This window comes from Anser anser (genome assembly GCF_964211835.1).
Source record: "Anser anser genome assembly, chromosome: 14".
Taxonomy (NCBI): domain Eukaryota; kingdom Metazoa; phylum Chordata; class Aves; order Anseriformes; family Anatidae; genus Anser; species Anser anser.
In genome coordinates, this window is record NC_139735.1 from 12,166,568 (window position 1) to 12,182,490 (window position 15,923).

A 15,923-nucleotide genomic window follows, 5' to 3' on the forward strand; every position below is an offset into this window, starting at 1 on the left:
ACCTAGAAGCTCCTGAGGGTGTTTGCAGGAGAGCAAGTGTAATTTCATGGCACCTGGAGGAAACTTCAGGACCTTTTATATCTTTCCTAAAGCCAGGATCTGACTGAAAAGCTCTCTTTGGGTGGAACATGGTCATGGGATGATAAAAGAGAATTTCTGCCACAAACATTTAGGACGTGCAGATATAGCTGAAGATAAAGAAATTGTAAATGAAAGCTAAATACCTTACAAGCTGTGCCATTCTACTCAGATAGCTAAGTAGGGTCATGATAAGAGTCCATGCAAGTTTCTGATTCATGTGAGGTTTTTTACACTATATGGAGTCATTGATTTCTTTTCTAATTCCTGAGATTTTTTTCATTGAGGGGTGAGGGGTTTGCTGAGCCAAGATGCTGGTTTACAATGTGCAAGGTAGGCCTATGTTGTAACAGCAGGAATTCAATATCTAGCACCTCTTTAGAAAGTGCCATTTGTAGTGCTCATCTCTGCTTTAAAACAATCCACATGTTTTGTGAAACTAAAATAATTCTCCTCTGACCCTTTGACCAATCTGTTTTCTCCTCATTACTGTTATGTCTTATTGTCATCACAGTGTAAGGTTACAAGGTGGGTTGTGTTGTAGGTTTAATCTTCTGTGTGTTACTGTGTTACTTTGTCCAAGATTCAGTGTTCTTATATGCAAAGTAACGTTGGTTATATTTTTAATCAGTGTTGTGCATCAACACATGAGGTATATTTTTGTGAAGTTTTGAGATGTTTTGCCTTCAGATCATCAGCTTTCTCTATTATGTATGACAGCAACTTATTTGTCTAGTTAGCAGCTACGGGCCATAAAAGCATCATTGTGACTATGAACCAGATGTATTGCTCAGGTAGGCTCAGTCATTTAATTTGGTTTATACCAAAATTAAACATATTATTAAAGAGCGATTTATTTTTTTCTTCAGTTACGTCAGCTTTTGATGCCTTAGTTTAAGCAACTGGGGGAATCCTGATCTTCAGGGAAAAGTTTCTGAGACTCGGTGCTCCAGTATGTCTCATGTTCAAACATTAGGAGAAATCAGGTGTCAGTTCTTTTAGGATTACAGAGTTGTGACCAGTGTTGGCTCCGTCCAGGCCAATGTTCTGTGGTAAGAGCGATTCCAGATGTTCCCAAGGCAAATGTGAGAACCCTTGGTAGACAAACATGGTATAATACGCTACCCGCAGTTGTTTTTATCCAAGTAAACAATTATTAGAGATTGTACTAAGTCTGTAATCATGATATTTATTTTCAGTTCTGAAATCATTATTATACCTTTTAATACTTAGAAATGGCCAGTCCTATTTTGAACCTAGATAAATGGGTAGCTTCAGCAACTTCTTTAGCTAATTGAATACATATTCAGCTTTACTGTGTCTGAAAAGCACTTCCTTTTATAACTCTTGAATTTCTGTGTAGTGATTTTAATAAGTCTTCCCTTGTTCTAGAAAAGGTTCCTTATTTGCCCTTAACCAAGCAGTTAGTTTATCATGCCTTCTCTTATTCACCTGCTGACAAAGTGATATATATATATTTTTCCCTCTTTTCTGAATATCTTTCACACATAAATTCTACTCTCAAGGAAAGATCTTTTCTCAAATGTATGCTATTTGATTTACTCCTGATGGTCTACCTAGAATTTAACCAGTCATAACCAGTTTTAAGTCTCTATAGTGACATGTCTCACTACGCAAGGGGGTGGAATAACTAAATCTTGCAAAAGCAGAAGTGTCAGTGCCTCTCAGTAAGAAACTAGTGTCCAAGTAAACAGCAGTCGGCAGTATCAAAAGAAGAATTTGTATCTGAACATTTAGTGCACTTTAGGGATGCTGTTGATTATTCTGAGGATCTGGGAAAAAAAAAAAAAAAGGCTAAGTTAGTACCTTTAAAGAGGTGTAAAACCTCTTTGGCAATCTCTTAAGTGAGTCATCTTCTGCCGGAATGCTAATATTGTCTTAGAAGTGTATCCTTGGCTGGAGAGTAGATGATAATTGCAAAAACTTTCATAACAAAGGTGATATATATATATCAATTATTGTCTTTGTTCCTATTGAGCAAGATCTTGAAGCTCAGGTTACTAACATATTAGTAGACTGAGTAATAATAAAAATGCGAATGTATCCCTGATCTCTTTAACAGGAATAACCAAGTGCGTTTCATTACATCTTGCTGTATTTCAGTCCTTCAGGTGAATTTTTAGACTTGAAATGTGATAAACCTTTTTAGGAAATTTTCATAGTAGGGAAAATAAATTCCAGATTTTTTATTTTATTTTATTTTTGGAGGGGGGTGAGGGTGGGGGCAATTTTCTTTCCTTAGCTCCTATGTGCAGAGATAGAAAACTGTAGGTGTGACTCATGTGGGAGGTCCAAAGCCTATGCATTAACTGAGTGAGCAGAAGAGTAAGGGGCAGAGACTTTGAAAATTTATCTACCCTTAGAAACAAAATTTTGTCAGTTATTAAATTGGTGCTGATGAACATAGTGATTTGTTTACTGGATATTCAAGTATATATATATATAAGTATGTGTATATATATATATATATACACACACACACATATATGCATGTATATAATTTACATGTACTGCATTCAGCTCTGGGGTCCCCATAATAAGGACATGGACCTTAGAGCCACCACAGAGTGGATCTAGAGGAGGACCATGAGGATAATCAGAGGGCTGTAACACCTCTCCTATGAAGACAGCCTGAGAGAGCTGGAGAGGATTAAATTAAAGAAGAGAAGGCTCCAGGAAGATCTTATACCGGCCTTCCAGTACTTAAAGGGGGCCTACAGGAAAGGTGGGGAGGGACTCTCTAGGACTCTATAGCAGGGAGCGTAGTGACAGGACAAGGGATAACAGTTTTAAACTAAAGAGGGTAGGTTTCAATTAGATATAAGGAAGAAAGACTTCACTCAGAGGGCGGTGAAGCACTGGCACAGGCTGCCCAGAGAAGCTGTGGATGCCCCATCCCTAGAGGTGTTCAAGGCTAGGCTGGATGGGGCTTTGGGCAGCCTGGGCTGGTGGGAGGGGTCCCTGCCCATGGCAGGGGGCTTGGAACTAGACGATCTTTAAGGTCCCTTCCAACTCAGAACATTCTGTGGTTCTACACATTTCTTGTAAAAATGGTAAATTATTAAAATCGGGTGTGGGTAGAAGCTGCAGTTTGTGTACTTTCATTTCTGTAGCTGCTTTAGTTTCTCCAAGTTTTAAAATAAAATAGAGTTAAGTTAAAGAGATACTTGAAAAATAGTTTCCAGCTATCTGAGGTGGAAAAGAGGACTGCTACTTGTTCTTGAAAACTGTTCTTTATTCCAAATCCCTATGGTCTTGAATATGATTTCTATGCAGAAATATCACAGTCACTTTTTTAGTGATGAATATTTTTACTCCTTTTATGTTAAAATGAGAGGATTTTTTTTTGTCATTAACCAATAGAAATTTCGATAACGAACAAATTGTAAGTTTGGGTGTTGACTGAATTTTGTGTTTAAGTGCTTTCAGACCAAATCATTTGGAGTTACAAATATAAACATTACATGATCCTCTGAAGTGAAAGGAGGCCACATTCTATTACTGCCTAAGAATACACATGTAACAAAAAGAAAACATCAAATACTTAAAAGACATTGGGAGCAACTCCTTTAGTTATAAATCAAGGCACCAGGAAAAATTCCAAAATTATAATTTAAGCAGAACTTAAATCACAAATTTAAAAAGTACATTTTGTTAGGATTATAAAATATAAGATTATAAAAAAATATTTTTTTAGTACCTGGAAGATAGAAAAATGTCTACATATACCAAAAGTTAGCTGCAGTTCCCGGAATTAAATGTATTTTCAAAATTTAGGTTTGTTACTTTATTCGTAGTACTCTTTTGCTTCTGGCTTAAATGACAGGCTTGAGTGCTTTTTACGTATACAGAAGTGTGAGACCATTTTATGCTTTTACATCTTCTATTTAGGTTAAATCTAAAAATAGAACAATGTATGGCTGTAATAGCAATACAGTGAACAGTAACTGCATATCTTTCAGTATCTTGCTGTCTCTTTGTTCAATGTAGCGTATGTGACAGCTAAGTGAAAAGCATCTTACGCTGCAATGCTACTTTGCTGTGTTGGAGACAAAGGCATTGGTGGCTTTACTGACTATAGGAAACATTAGTTCATTGAGTGTTTTCAGGGTCATGATGTGGCCATGGATTTTTAGTCTTTTTGTCTGCTTGTTTTGTCCATTGTGTACATAAAAGGCCTGTAAGATATTTGCAGCTTCAGAGTGGGGTAACTCCTCTGTGATTTTGCAATCAATATTTAGGTTACATTAAAAAATAGACACAAATTTAGCAATGGAGAATATTTCCTGGTAAACTGTAATGGCAGTGGAATAATTTTACACAAGGTGTCATGCATTTCAAGTGACAAAAATGGACGCACTTACTTTTTGACAGTAGCCTGCAATCTGTGCCGAACTGCTGCAGGCTAAGCATCAGTGGCTTACTCACACAAGTAAAGACCAGCCATGTGAGTTAAGCCCTCCCTGCATCTCATTCTGATGGGACTGTGCCTCATAACATGGCCAAATATAAAAGTAGAGCTACCTTACATTTTTTTCCTGTCTGAACATGTCCAGAAACAGCAGTCTTATGTCAACATTGTAAGAATTCTGTTGTGTAGGCAGATTTCTTGGCTACAGAAGTCAGGCTTGGAGTCTGGCCAAGAAAATCCTAGAAACAGTGATAGTTAAAGAAAATTCAGCAATGGAAATTCAGTAGGTTTCCCTCTTCCTGACCACTCCTATTATCTTTCATAAAGAAGAATGCAGCCTCAAAGTTCAACAACAGTGTGTTCAGAAAAGGCTACAGATGCCTAAGCTGAACTTTTGCATGTCTGATGTTTGCCTAGCAGTTCTATTTTTTGTAGTGGAAGGGAGAGTGACCGAAGGAGTAGCTTGAGACAAAGGCATTGAGGAGATGTGAAGAGTAATGTGTCTGTATTTGGAGATGTTTAAAGGCAATGATGAGTAGGGAAGCCTAAATTATGAACTGGGCTGAGGGAGAGTGGATGTGAGTAGTACAACTTATGAGAAAGCATAAGACAAGAAAACACCATTTGGATCAAGTCCAGTCCTTTTTTATATCAGGCATCGTTTGATCTTAAATCTTCACATTTAAAAATTTAAATTTTACTTGTAAAAATACTCCTTTTAATTGCAAAATTCACTATGTTGTGCTGACTATTCCTGTTGGAAAGTTATTCTTCCAAGGCCTTGAAAAACTCTCTTCTGACATCCTGTCAATAGTTATTTGCTATGAATTTGTAGATGCTTGTTCTTGTGCCAGCAATATTCTTTTAATAAGTAGTTGTTGTCCCTCTTCATGGCTTGTTTTCTTCACAGCTTAGAAAGCAACCACATTTTTCTTAGGCTTTACTTGACAACAGATCAACCTCTTTTAATTTTTTTTTCTGAGGTCATCTCTGTGCTTGTCTGATCATGCTAATATCCCATCTCTGTATCTGCTCTTTCCATGTGGATATATATTTCTTGCAAAGTTGTGTCCAGAATTATATATATTTCCAGAAGGCCTTTTACACAGTGATAGGAATACGTCCCTATCCAGGGGATAGAAAATACATTGCCTGATACTTCTTGAGATGGCAGTTATCTTCTCCATAGTCGTAATGTGTTGATTGATTGGGCTGGAGCACCTCTCCTATGAAGGAAGGCTGAGAGAGCTGGGGATGTTCAGCCTATAGAAGAGAAAGCTCTGGGGTGACCTTATTGGAACATTTTAATACTTAAAAGTTGCTTATAAAAAAGATGGGGAGCAACTTTTTGCTCAAAAAATGACAGAACAAGGGGGAATGGTTTTAAACTAAAAGAGGGGAGATTTAGATGAGATGTTAGGAAGAAATTCTTTTCTTAGAGGTTGGTGAGGCACTGGAACAGGTTGCTGAGAAGCTGTGGATGTCTCATCCCTGGAAGTGTTCAAGGCCAGCTTGGATGAGGCCCTGGGCAACCTAATCTAGTGGGTGGCATCCCTGCCCATGACAGGGGGGTTGGAACTAGATCATCTTTAAGGTCCCATTCTGTGATTCTGTGGTCAGTCAGGTAAGTATTATCACAAGACTTTGATGGTGAGGTGGAGGGGGGAAGGTTGGTTCCCAAGATGGTGTTTCTTCTGCCTAACTTTGTCCGTGGAAATGCTTGATGTTTGAGCCTTGCACATTAGAAAGGCATAGCTACCTGCTGAGAGTATCTTATACTGTCTTAGACATCTTGTCTCTTTTTGCTGTGTTTAGACATAGTCTATAGACAGCACTCAGACAAGATGCACAATTTTAATTGTCTGAAATTATGTGGGAGTCTGTATATTGGGCTGTTAGATGTCATTCATTTCTGTGATGGGTGTCAAGTTGTTCCTGCAGTGAATCACAAAGTGGCCAAGATTGGAAGGGACCTCTGAAGATCATCTGGTCCAACCCCCCTGCCAGGCAGGATCACCTAGAGCACATTGTGCAGGATGGCATCCAGGTGGGTTTTGAATATCTCCAGAGAAGGAGACTCCACAACTTCTCTGGGCAACCTGTTCCAGTGCTCTGTCACCCTCCCAGTAAAGAATTGCCCTCTCATATTCAGCCGGAACTTCCTGTGCTTCAGTTTGTGCCCATTGCCTCTTGTCCTTTTACTGGGCACAACTGAAAAGAGACTGGCTCCATCCTCTCGGCACCCTCCCCTCAGATGTTTATACACCTTGATGAGGTCTCCCCTCAGTCTCCTGTTTTCCAGCCTAAACAGACCTGGTTTTCTCATCCAACCCTTGTACAACAGGTGCTCCAGCCCTCTGATCATCTTTGTAGCCCTCCTCTGGACTTGCTCCAGTAGTTCCACGTCCCTCTTGTACTGGGGAGCCCAGAACTGGGCACAATACTCCAGGTGTGGCCTTACCAGGGCTGAGTAGAGGGGGAGGATCACCTCCCTTGACCTGCTGGCAACACTCTTCCAAATGGTGCTATATGGTTGTCTTCAGCAAATATTACAACAGCCCAGCTACTTATGCTATCATCCATTTGCTTAGAGTTAGACTTGCTGTGGACTATTTGAAGTCACAGTTAATCAAAAGATTGACAGCAAAAACCCAACACCAGAACTGAAAAGAGAAGCAAGCAGGCTCATAGGAATTACAAGATTCAGTTGAGGTTTTTAAAGCAAAGAAAAGGGCAGGACAAAATCTCAAAGACTTGATGCTATCAGAGGCATCTGGAGAATAAAAACAGATTTGACAAAGCAAGTAGGAAATAAATATCAGAGAAAGAAGGTACATTAAGAGAAAAAGGAGAGATTTTTACTCTCCAGCCTTTGAGCAGTGTCTCTAAAAACATATTTTTGTTCTTTGGATTCTTTCTTGTTCCAATGGGATGATATTTTTAAAAAAATTATTATTTATTCTGATTGGTTATTTCTTCCATCTCTCCCTCGGCTTGTCCCAGTCTGATGGATATTTTCTCCCTGACACCTTGTTTAGAGGCTTTTCATTTGTTTCTTGCTCTGAAAAAACTGTCTTCTCAAAGTAAAACACCTTTATATGATTGGTCTGCAAAATGAAAGTTTATGATGTTCATTTAAGAAACATGGGCGTGTTGGTTCCAAGAAATTCTGTTCCTCATCACTTGCCAATTCCTGTGTAGGGAGCAGGAGCTGAGCAAGGTATTTTTACAGTTGAATGGGCTCTTCATCTTTTGTACTGCATAGTTGTTTCTTACTTGTCTTGGGGATGCACTTGAAATAGCTGTCAGTCTCTGCTGTGTAGACAACAGTTATATGGGGATTGGAACAATATCCTTATGGTTAAAGCAGTTTTCATTGCATGATATTAAATTCACAGGGGTGTGATCAGACCTACAGTATTAAGGCATAACGCCTGATTTCAGACTTCTCATTTTGTGAGATCCCATGAATCCAACTACAAGAGAGATATAGAGCTACTGGAGAGAGTCCAGCAAAGAGCCACTAAGATGGTTAAGGGACTGGAGCATCTCTCCTTTGAGGAAGGACTGAAAGATCTGGGACTCTTCAGCCTAGAGAAGAGAAGGCTCATGGGGGAGATCTCATTAATGTGTGTAAATATCTGAAGGGAGAGTGTAAAAAAGATGGAGCCAGACTCTTTTCAGTTGTGTCCAGTGCCAGAACAAGAGGCAGTGGGTGCAAAGTGAAGCACAGGAGGTTCCCTCTGAACATCAGGAAACACTTCTTTACTGTGAGTGTAATGCAGCACTGATAGAGGTTATACAGAGAGGTTGTGGAGTCTCCCCTTTGGAGATGGTCAAAAGCCATCTGGACCTGGTCCTGGGCAGCCTGTTCTGGGTGGCCCTGCTTGAGCAGGGTATTGGACCAAATGGACCCAGATGTCCCTGCTAACCTCAACCGCTCCATGATTCTGTGATGCCCTTAATAGAGGGGGTGTGATGGCTGTGCCCTACTGTACAGAGCTGTAGGATGATGAGGGACAAATACTGCAGCTTCTAGGATACAGACTGTATCCTCCAGCAGGATTCCCACTGGAAATAATACTCTTGGGCAGTTCCTAGGAAAGAGTGTGGTGCTGGGCTGCAAATGTGTGAGATAGACAGATGTTGCTGAAGTGTGAGTAAATGCTTGTGGACTACAGAGATAGAATTTAAAATTTTGTCTTTCACTGGTTTTTTGTTTGTTTGTTTGTTTTTTCCTTTAAGAGACTTAACAAGTTTAAGCCTTTGGTTTAACAAAATTGAGAGAACAGCAGCTAGAGGAAGCAAGCCATTTTAAAGTTACAGGATTTGGCAGAACTTCTGGCTTTTGTGTTTGTGTCTACAACACTAGTCAAATGTCCCTGGATATTTGTTGCTCAGTCAAAGTTAGTGCAGTGGAGATTTAAAAATAAATGAGTTTGGAGAAAAATGAGTTGATGGAAGAAAAGTTTTTAGTGACTGCATACTCTGTGAGAGGATGATCATAAGATTTGTGATGTCAAGGAATTTCTATCTGAAAATTCACACACAATGGACTTCTAGACAGTTTTTTTTTTTTTATATAGCCTTCTGAATTATTCTTTTTGGAAAGAAAAGAAAAAAAATCTAAATTACACATTTGCTTAGAAACAGGTTCCTATGTTTTTCATTTTCATACACCTTAAGATACCAAACATACCAAAACCACAAAAGATCTGGCATTTAGTTAGAAAGAGCTACAGAATTTAAGGAGCTTTGTTTAGGAGAAAATGGGAAATTTATGAATACTGGTTAAGCATCAGCACTTTGCTGCTCAGGGTAATTGATTAGTTGGTTGTTTAATGAAAAAATCTAGTGAAAAGACACAGATCTTGCAAAGAGCACAAGAATTGCTAAAGGTGCTGAAACAGGACTGATTTAACATATTGTAAACTCAAAAGACCCTTGCAATGATGCAGGCTGAGGTGTTTAATTTTTAGAAGGATTTCAGATTTTTAGCCAGAATCCCATTTGCTTGCAATTACCCATTCTTCCTCTATCCCTCACAGCCGTCAGTCTCCCCCTCCCCCAAAAGAAAAAGAAAGTCTAGCCAAATTAATTCAAATAATCTTAATTCTGCTATATATATCAGCCTGCTATTTATCTCGTACAGGTTTACATTATGAGGAAATCCACAATGTTTCAGGAATCATTAAAATGTGATGTTGTAAATGTACTTTCTCCTGTTGGCTCATTTTATTTCTTTGTAAAACCCTAGTCTCAGGCAGTTTGGCCTGTATCAGTTCGGTCATCAATATATCCCTTTAAGTGAATCCTTCATTTGTTTTTGTTTGTTTGTTTGTTTATGAGTTGAGCAATCATGGATACAGTGAAGATAATTGAACTCTAAAGATATTTGTTTTCAATCAAATATTGCCAGGAAGGAAAGCTGGTGATAAAAGATTTCCTCCTTCCAGTCAGAGAAGAGATGACTGCCTCCTTCTCTCACTTTTTTTTGAAGTAAAATCACACTAGTAAATGACTTGTCTAATCTGAATTGTCAGCTGGAATACCTTCAAAGGATTTAGGGTAGTTGGTTTTGGACTGCTGTTTGCACTTTCATCTTTGTTTGTTTTAATTATATTATATATTTGTCAAGGGATTAGAATTGGTGAGTTCCTGTCTCGTCTTTTACAACATCACGCTTCTCTACAAGGCATTCAGTCTCTTTAATGCATCTCACCTTATTTGAAAAACTACAAGAAAAATTAACTTGAGTTAATGCAGAACATGGAAATATGCCAGTTTGATCAGGGTCAGAGCGTAAGTGTAGAATACATGTACACATTGAAGAATATTATCATTTTGGAGCTCTTTGTCTGGTGAGGCCTTTTACTATTGCAATGATATGTTTCAGGAAACAGCTTTTCTTCATTCAGGCTGCTCAAAGAGGAACCAGATTATTCTGGAAAAAAACTGAACTCTGAACTGATGGGCCTGGAGCTCTAAGTCCCCACTGCATGAAAGAATAGCCCAAATCCAAGTGGTCCTCTTTTGTATTGTTCATATTGTCATCTATATTTACATTTATATTGCCATCATTGACAGAGGCCACCCCAGCACCCCTGCATCCAAAACGTTGCCATTTAAACTCAATACTCTCTTTTGAAATATTTTTTTTTCCTGCAGTAGAACAAGTATTTTCTAGAAAATAGAAAGCATTTATTTTAATAATTCAGTCTCCACAAGAGGTCTATATCTTACCTTTAAATTAAATTTCTTCTCTCTCTCCTTATTAAATGAGGGTTCATAGAATAAATCAGCAGTATATAAATGATGAGCTTAATTAGTTGAATCAGCTGATGGCCTTCTGCACTCAGGGTTCTAGGATTGCTGTAAGCAGGGAAGAGGAGAGATGTTCCATGGAGTGGTGTCCTTACTCAATGAGGAGGTGTGGAAATGGCTTTTCTGCAGCTACTAGTTTGTATTGTGTTGTATAAGAATCTGTGGTTTATATGCTACATCTTATAAGGAAATCCTACTCTTCCCTTTAAATGCTCTTTCTGCTGGCAAATTCACAGCTTCTGTTACTCTGTCTTGGACCTGTTTGTAACTCTAGCACCCAAGTAAAGTTGATGGAAAGGGATTAGAAGCAATCATTGTAATCCGCTTCAGTGTTTGGAAAAAAACAATTATGAATTTCATAAGAAAGATGGTGAAAGGAAATGTCAGTTTTCATACATGATACATGCAGAATAATTTCATCCTTCTATGTACGGTATGATCTGGGTATAATTTAAAAGGATACATTATGTGTTGTGTTTTTTTGTTTTTTTTTTCTTCTGAGTAACATTTTGTGAATTTGTTGAAACCAGCACATAAGCATACACATTAATGTAGTAGAGATATCTGCCAGATTTGACATACCAGTAAGATTAAAGAACAAGAGAGAGGGCTGGTTTGTAGTGCACTTAGTTTAAGTATCATTCTAATTTAATATAAAATTCAGTTTACTGAAAATCATTGCTAATACTCCAAAATGAGTGTGTACCTACCTAGACCTATGCCTGCACTGTACTGTTAATACTAATTAAGAGGTGGCTTTATTTGTGATGGTGGCCACTGCACCTGTCCATCCAAACTGAAGTCCTGTAAGGGGTTTTTAATTCCTTGTCCCTTCTATGAGATACTATGGAGGTTTTTGGAATAATTCTGAAATCTCCTTTAAAATATGTAATGATGGTAATATCAGCCATAAATTTCCTTTGTAATGCCCTTTTGAATGCTTACTTATTTACTTGCAAATTGATTTTATAAGAATTTATTCTTTCATTATTTTTTTAACAATCTTGTGGTCACTAATGCAAAGTAGATTTGGGACAGAAATAAATACTTGAGCACCTGCAAGCATCTTTCACCTCACTTCACAGCCTGGGGTTTATTATCTGAGATTACACTATTGCAAAACTCATGGAAAAGTTTAACTTTTATAGTGGATCTAGTATTCAAGATTAGACAGCTTGCAGCTGTCAGTGATGCTCTTCTCACATTAGAGAGGGAAGATGTCCTTTTGTTTAATGAGACAGCACTTTTTTCTGGACACAGAAGACTTAAGGAGTCATGATTGCCATCTCATGACAGTCCAAAGCATTGAAAAAGGCAAAGACATTCAATTTCAAAAACCTTTAAATGTCCTTATTTCCTCCTAACTGATTCAGTAGAACAAAAGTCAAGATAGAGCAGGAGTATCAAAGAAGTGAGTTAAAATAGCTGTACATTGTATTTTTTTTTCCCTCTGAAAACACTGCCATATTTCTTCTCATGTATATAAAATACATTAGTTCTAAATAAATCACATTCTGGAAATAAGAGATTTTGGTGTGCATTCTGGAAGACTTCCATAGCTTGTGACTATTTAAAATGCATTAAAATACCAAACAAGTATATATTACACTGTCTCATAATACACTTTGTCTTGCTGTACCAGGGGCTTCCAGCCACCTTCACAGAGGTAGGAGAAATATGCTCTTTATCAGCCATGATGCTGTACAATCAGACTGTTCCTAGTGAATGTTTGGCTTCTGCTAATGCACAAGCCTGGCATGCTTCCAATAGAGCTGTGGGAATTTTATATATAAAATTGTTCTGTCTGAAAGACACACTTACTATTATAAATAGTGTTGGGTTACTTAATACAGCGCATTTTTAATGTAATATTAATTCTTCTAAAAGGAATGTTTTTCAAAATACTTTTACAGAGAGAGAATGGATAGTAGTAATTACTGTATATAGTAGCATCTTGTGTTCAAGCTGCATTTGCTTGTAGTAGTAGACCTATTTTGTTTATATGGAGGACATTTTGCTCTAATCATATGTGTCACCTGAAGAGAACTCTGTCACTTCAGCAACAGATGAAAGGAGATTCAGAAATGTGAGCAACTTTCTAATTATTGTTGTTTTGTTGTTGTTTGTTTGTTTGTTTAATGAAAGCAATTCAAATGGCTAACTTGGAGTTAGGAACTTCTGTATTTCCATCTCTTTCCGTTATTGAGTGAAGGAAAACCTTTCAGAGTTCCAGGCTGTGTTCATACCACTGCTTAGTATAAAAGTGGTCTGATGCTATTTATTATAAAACCCTCTAGGCCTCTTGAGTGGTGATACATGTGAACCGGGGGTTGCCTATTAGCCAAGTTTGACTGAACAGTTTGGTCATTTCTCAGGCTGAGAGTGGTGAAAAATATTCATTTTGCCTGTAATGAAAATGCGGCTGAACTTTCCATTAAAAGCTTTGGCAAGGCATATTTTGGAAAAAAGACTTGGTATTTGTTAAGAAATAATCTTTGTGTCATGTTAGGTAGCTGTTGAGGTCTCTCCTCAAGTTGGCTGAGTTCTAAGCTTTTGAGAAATTCTTGTTCACTGAACTTGTTAGACCCTTGCAAGTCCTGCCAATACAGAGCCCCGTTTCAGCCAAGAGCTGGCAGGACCTTCTTGTAATTGCAGTTGTCTACGTGTGGCCCAGATCAAAGTTGGAGCTGGAGCTGAGAATGGAAACTGAGAACAGGAAGACTGGGAGCAAAAGAAACGCGATGTCCAGGCCAGGACCAGGGTGCAGGGAAAGGGAGAGTCCCTAATGTCAGTGCAGAAGGTACAGGGATGCATTGCATAGGAGCCCAAATGATCCCATGACCATGTCCAAATGCCTTTTGAGTATTTATAAGGAGGGAGACTCCACAACCTCTCTGGACAACCTTTGCCAGGGCTTGGTCACCTGCACAGTAATGAAGTGTTTCCTTATGCACAGGCAGAACCTGTGTTTCAGCTTGTGCCCCATGCCTGTTGTCCTTGTCAGTCACACTAATTGTTAAGGATCTGGAGAGTGTGAGAATTTTTTTTTTAGTAATATTATCTGACTAAAGACCTTTCCAAATTGGGATGATAAGGAAAGGTATGGAGATAAACATACAGAGACATAAAACCTGACCAATAAGCATTAATGAAGACAATAACCAGAAACAATGTCAGTCACAAGGACTGATGGGCTATCAAGAAATTGCAGGCAAACTAGAATTTTGCAGCAGTTAAGGATGTAACCTGAGGGTCCTACAGACAGTGGTTTGGGGGGCCATAGTGTGAGCAGTGCGTCTTTGCAGCGAGCACCAAGCTTGACCAGCTGGTGAACAGGGGACCAGCGGGATGGGTTGGGGCTGGGATCCAGGCATGGGTGCTGGAGGAGACAGAGGGGCTGTTCTGGTCCTCAGGGGACCTGAGACCATGTGTGTGCTTGTGAACCTGGAGAGTGCTGTGTGTGTGCCTGCACCAGTGGCTTCTTGTCCCTGCAAGCCCCAGAGGAGGGGATGTCTGTTGGAACTTGTGATTTATCTGGGTCCTGTGTGTGGGTGCTGTTCAAGGCAGAGCCATGTTTGTGGCAGTGAGTGTTACCAGCCCCATGTGTTTCTGTTTACCTCTGGGATATGTGCTCAGCATTAGTACTGGTTGAACTTGCAAAGAGGAAAGTCGCAGCCACATTCCTCAGCTTGGGCAGAGACCCCAGGTCCGTGGACACTGGGCTCCAGCAGCCAGGCAGGAGGGTCTTGGACTGGGGCTGCTGGAAGCATCAGCCACTCCTATTATCTCTTTACAAAATGCAACTAAATGTTGGAACAGAACTAAAATAATTTATTTTAATGTAAGTGGGATTTCGTGAATGGACTGTGGTGAGGAGGGAAGCTACCCAGAAGATGTGTCCATCAGTAAGAAAAATGTGTCTGAGGACACATCAGTCAAATATGTAGTGGACCTGGGGAAATATTGAAAAGATAAGAATATCTTAGATAAGAATATCTAAGAATATCAAGATCTGTTTTTTGCTACTTGTGTTCAAAAAAGACAGAAATTTTAAGAGATGTTGAGAGACCGAGGAAAGAAGAGTCTGTCAATTGGAATACATTAGAAGGGCTGGGTCTGTTTATGAAGTACTGTTTTATTCTCTAAGAGAAGCTCCTTTAGCTACCGAAGCTAAAAGCCAGTGCTTATCAACTACAAATGGGTCATGATGCATGTACACTGACTGGTAAGAGAAGGAAGATCCTAATAATTAGGAAGAGCCTTTCACTGGGGTTCAGCACCTACCAACTTCTAAGACCAAGTTCAATAGGAAAGGTGTCGAACAAAGTGGTACCTGGTATCTCAGGAGATTCCCAGAAGAGTTTTCAGATTATACTCCACAACTATTTGTTTTGAAATATGTAACCCCCTAATATAGGGTCCAGACTCAGCCTGCTGTTCCTATTGTGTCCTTTCCAGGACAAAAAGGCAGGCTGCCTTTCTTGATCTCATGAACCTAAACTTTGTTGGTTAGATATTGGTTCTGTTTCCACAGAAGATAAAAACACTGCTTGCCCTGTCTGCTCTGGTAATGGTTGGGGACATGTGACCTTCTTCTCAGTGGACTGTACTTGAAGATTTCTAAGTTTTGTCTGTTTGTGGAGGATGATGTTTTGACTAGTGCAAGGAAGTGCTACTGATTTCAATGGATACATCTGATATCATCATCAGAGCTTATCATCAGAGCTCTGTCTTGTGTGTCCTGCTCTGATATCTCTGTTCGTGGATGGAAAAAATAAACTGAGCTCAGCTGAGTTGTTAAAAGCTGCATGTCTAGTGTCACTTGAAGTGTGCTAGGACTAACAGATGTATCCCTGTAAGGCTGGCAGATACAACCTGTGGGAACCTGCTCTTCTGGAAGAGCAGCTGAGGACCAGGCAGGATACTCTGCACACTGCCTCACAGCATCATTGCCTGCTGTTGCAGGAGCAGATGTATCCAACATGGGCCTTCCCTCAGTACAAAATAATGAGTTTGTTGCATGAAAAATCTGTACAAAATGTGTAAGGCAAATCTGCATTAATACTGTAGTACTAGTTAGTGGTAAACA

General features: G+C 39.1%; 1 protein-coding gene across 7 annotated transcripts in view; it reads left to right on the forward strand.

Annotated features, from left to right (window-relative positions):
• The window catches only part of LOC310881520 (protocadherin alpha-C2-like), a 118,622-nt gene that overhangs the window by 41,142 nt on the left and 61,557 nt on the right, over positions 1–15,923 (forward strand). For 2 of the 7 annotated variants that reach the window (XM_083798958.1, XM_083798959.1), the window contains exon 1: positions 1–15,923. This exon is cut by the window's right edge and continues 13,848 nt beyond it. The exons of 3 other annotated variants lie outside the window; for them this stretch is intronic. The gene's annotated coding sequence lies outside the window, so the exon portion shown is untranslated. 2 more of the 7 variants (XM_083798954.1, XM_083798955.1) reach the window with 2 other exon arrangements.